The sequence below is a fragment of the Podarcis filfolensis genome (assembly GCF_964270895.1).
Source record: "Podarcis filfolensis genome assembly, chromosome: 16".
In the NCBI taxonomy this organism is placed as follows: Eukaryota; Metazoa; Chordata; class Lepidosauria; order Squamata; family Lacertidae; genus Podarcis; species Podarcis filfolensis.
Window position 1 is genome coordinate 5,774,388 of NC_139620.1, and position 4,752 is coordinate 5,779,139.

At 43.4% G+C, this 4,752-nt stretch overlaps 1 long non-coding RNA gene across 1 annotated transcript; it reads left to right on the forward strand.

The window, feature by feature from the left end:
* Positions 1 to 216: 216 nt before the first annotated feature.
* LOC310750945 lies at positions 217 to 1,796 on the forward strand. Its single transcript, XR_014542355.1, has 2 exons — positions 217 to 259; positions 1,208 to 1,796. It is a non-coding gene; the product is annotated as an uncharacterized lncRNA (long non-coding RNA).
* The last annotated feature ends 2,956 nt before the right edge of the window (positions 1,797 to 4,752 follow it).

A 4,752-nucleotide genomic window follows, 5' to 3' on the forward strand; every position in this document is an offset into this window, starting at 1 on the left:
AATTGTTTTAAAACCAATCCCATAAATGCCCCTTTGTGAATACAGTGACAGGTTGTGAATACAGTCACAGATCACGCACCAGCTAATAATGTGTGGTGGAGGCCAACGTCAAGGTTTAACGTAGAGCTTCTCATTCATGAGTAGAGCCCCATGGCTTGCGGAAGGGTTCACAGAGCCATATAAAAGGACCACAATCCTGCATTTCTTCATCTACTCTCTGGATCCAATATCCACACACCAATACCTATAGTCAACAAAGGTAAGCTTGTTTCCAAATATTTAAACATTCTTCTTATTTTCTTCATTGCAGGGAAATTAAAATTAAGAGCAGGTACTCCAGTGACTCAATCTCTTAACAGTCTCAAAACTGGATTTTGTTAGTGTTTCAGATTTTGTGAAATGTCTTGGGAAATGCATCTGAATCAAATGCACAGAGGAGCCAACAGTCTCACAGTTTGGATTCTGTTAGCATTTCAGATTGCAGCATCTCAACCGGCATATTTTAATACATAGATGAAAAGTGCTTTGAATAACAGACTCCTTGTAGGTTCTTTGCGTTTTACCTGATGGGATCATCTAATTATCTCTTCAACATATCTGCGTGATGGATGCTACATTTTCATAAGTTGTATTTCTGAGGACAGACCACTTCCCTTGCCTTTGGGCTGTTGAATGGAGTCCTTATTACAGTAGTGACTTCCCTAGAGATATAAATTTCTTCTCGTATCAACTGAGGAGGAATATTTCACCCACGATATATTTCAAGTATACATCTAAAATTACTGATATCTAGAACATAAAAAGGTGACACAGGGAAATAACCAGGGAACATGTCATATACATCAATCTGTGAGAGAATCAAGACTGCTTGCAAAGCCCTTTTGCTTTTATACTGGGGGACACATCTGAGTTTCTTTTTAGATAAAGGGGGAAATGGCCCAGGATTTAGTGTGAAGGTAAAACCAATATTGAATTCTTGGTTGGACAGAATGCTCCATTTCAACACTCAACAGGCAGACATTTCTCCCATGTTTTATACGACATGCAAATATTTGCGTAATGTAGGCAAATAATTTCAGCTCCCTCACGAGTAGGAGAAAAGGTATGTGAAATATGCAGTGCTTAATAAAAAGACAAGTAAAAGATGTCTTTAACACATCAAACAATGTGGCACTTAGTTAACTGGTGATCCCTTGATTTCCTGCAGCTCAAGCTTCCTTCTCTTCCTCAAGATGTCCTGCTGTTGCAAGTGTGGCTGCTCCCCTTGCTGCTGCAAGCAGTGCTGCTGTTCCCCCTGCTGCGGCTGCGGCTGTTGCAAGCAGTGTTGCTGCTCCCCCTGCTGCTGCTCTTCCCCCTGCTGTGGTTCCGGGTGCTGTGGATCTTCCTGCTGTGGCTGCAAATGCTGCTATCCTAAGCAATGCAAATGCTGAAGAACCCCAAGGGAAGCTCTGAATGTTTACAGGGAATCTATAGTTTATAGTCCATCGAATAATCCCACCACCATGAGTGCTGGCTTCAAGGGCTACTTCTTAATTCCTGACATTCAGACTTTATATCTCTCTGGAATGTGCTTAATCCTCAAGTTGTGTCTTCCTCTCCTCTTCTTGTTCTGTACTCTTTGACTCGCCTGGATGTTCTCCTAGGAGCCATCTCTAACGAGGCATTTCCCATGATGCCATCATGGCACTCTCTATGTGTGTGACTCTTTCTCTTTTCTCTCTCGTCTACATTTCTAATTCTTCTTTTATTGTACAATCTACCTGCTTGCACGGCAACTAATAAAATGGCAAACCGTCTCCTAAAGTCTTGTTTTATCTTTACCTTAAATTGAGTTTAGGGGAGGCTCAATGTGTGTGAGCAGCCCCTGCTTTGGATGTACATCATACCCCACCACAATCGATGGCACTGAATGATCCAGGGGGGGTTGGGGGAAATGCACTGCCGCTTGAGTTATTGAAGGGCTACTCCAAGATGATGTAGGTAGATGATTCAGGGGTAGGTGGACCAACCATGTCATTGGACCATTCACATATATGGTATAGAAGCAATAGCATAGGAACTGTTCTGTAAGCAGAATGTCCAAGGTTCAACCACTGACATCTCCAGTTAGAAAATCTTCAGCAGCAGTGTTGCTCACTTCCAATCTCTGCTTGCATGCTTCCTGAAGACATCTGAATGGAGTCACCGTAGGTCACTGTTCAGTAGTGGACTAGCTGGTGATTACTTCAGGATTTGGAGGGGTCTTCTTCTGTCCTCATGACTGTCAGGCATCAGATGACGCAAACCCCCACGGGAGGTTGCCAGGAACCGATAAGAAAAGGAAAGTTCTTAGCAATGATTTTTATTCAATATTCACAGAGAGAGGCTTAGAAATGGAGCTTCTTGGAGTAATGGTGTTGCTCCGAGTGAAACTCCACACCCTCCATCTCTCCCACTTCCTCATGAGTCATCGCTATGGATGCTGCAGGAGTGCCTTTTACCTTTGAGCTCTTTGCTCTCCTACTTTCAAGGCCCGCCGTGTTCTGGGAGGGGTTTTTTGGAACGCTTTCTAAATACACTGTGTCCATCAGCTGTCGCCCTCATGGTGATTCCTCTTCCTTCTCCTTCTCTCCCATTATTTCCCAAATTTCCCCTTCATCTGCCTCTGAGTAGTGATCTTCCTCAAACCAACCCCTTCCTCAAACCAATCCTTCTTCTCTGTAAGGGTTAGGCAGGGGAGGTGGTCTCCACCATTCCTCCTCTGCTCAGTCCTTGACAATGACTGTGTTCCAGGCCATTTAAGAACATACAAACATGGGGTTGGATGTGGTGACCCTTGGCTCCCTTCCAACTCTAAGATTTTATGATTCTGAGAAGAGCTTGCTCACTCAGATCAATGGCCGGTCTAGTCCAGCATCCTGTCCTCACAATGGCAAGACAGATTGCCCATAGCGCACAATCAGGACACAAACACAAGAACACTGTGGTTTCCAGAAAGTGGTATTAAGAACCATTACTGCCTAAAACTTGGAGACATCGCACAGCCATTGCGGTTAGTAGCTCTGGGAAATTCCACCTCCATGAATTTGTCAACTCCTGCTTTAAAGCCATCTAGGTTGGTGGTCAACACGGCCTCCCATGGGAGCGCCTTTCATTGTTTTAGCTATGCACTGCATGAAGACCTTCTTCTTCTTCTCTGGGATCTTCCAACAGTCAGCTTTTAGACAATGAAAGGTAAAACACACACAAATACACACATGATCTTACACTACCCCAACTGATGGGAGGCTGGGAATTTACCTGGTAGGCTGAGAATAAGTAGACTCAAATGGCTACTAGTTCAAATCAGGCTCAAAATCCCTCCATCCTTCAATTATTTAACAAAAAAAGTTCTTTCATTATAGGATAGACACTGACTGGCATCAGGTCTCTGGAGATGAACTTAGACCTTTCTGCATGCAAAATAGCTGCTCTACCACAGAGCTTTGATCCTTCCTTCCTAAATGCCCTTTGGGGTTTCCTCCCAATTCTATGATTCCTCCAATTCTATGATTCTATTATTCTATGAATTTCTGGTGGCAGGTTCTCCATCTCCATCCCATCATCAAAACACTACAACTGCCATGGGGGACTTTGTCCAAAGCCTTAGTTAAATCAATGTACACTATTTCTGCAGCAGCCCCGTGATCCACCAAGCTAATCTAGCAGAAAAAGAATTGAGATTCATCTGGTATGAACAATTTTTTGAGAAATCCATGTTGAGTCTTAATAATCGCAGCAGCCTTTTCTATGTGCTCATAGGTCAACTGTTTAATTATCTGTGCTATAATCTTTCCTGGTATCGATGTCAAGTTGCCCAGTCTGTAGCTACGTGAGTCTTCTCCCCACATACAAACTGTTTGAAGATGGGAACAGCATCTGCCCTTGTCCAGTCTGCAGGGACCTCACGTTTCCTCCATGGATTCTCAAAAATTATGGACGGAGGCTCTGTGGTTATATCTGCAAGCTCCTTTAGTATCCTTGGGCACAGCTCATCAGGCCTTGGCAATTTGAATCCATTTAAAGTAGCTAGGTGTTCCCATGCCACCTCTTTTTCTACCTGAGGCTGCAGTTCCTTCCTTGCACCTTTTATTCTGTTGTCACCAGGTTGAGTTCTGCTTTAATTTTAAGTGACAGGAGGGACAATGTAGGGGTTGAGCAGTTTCACTTCCTTCACCCAATAGCATTTCTTTGTCCTCTCCACCCAGAGGACATACTGCTTTCTTGTTCTTCAAACATAGCTGATGAAACCACTTTTGTTATTTCATTCTGTCTTGCAAGACCAAGATCCTTCTGAGCTTTTGCTTGCCTGGCCTTCATCTTGCAACTGTTAGCCACTGGTGCATACCCATCCTTCATGTTTCTCATTTCCTCCATTTAGCAGATATGCCCTTCTGAAATCTCATCTCTTCTATAAGCTACTTATGCAGCCCCACTGGTTTCTTTAGATGCCTCCAACTTTTCTTTCTTTTTGGTATTGTCTGCATTTGTTCCTTCAATATTTCAGCTTTAAGAAACTCCCATCTTTTTGAAATCAGCCCTCTTAAATCCAGAGTACATATCCAAAATACATCCAGATTTCCCTTGTCTGTGTATCATGAAACCCAAGAGGACATGATCACTTCCTTCCAAGGTCCCCAGTACTTCAAATTCAAAGATCAATTCCTGCCTATTGGTGATGACCAGGTCCAATATAGATGATTCCCTGGTTCCTTCCTTCACCTTCTGGGCAAT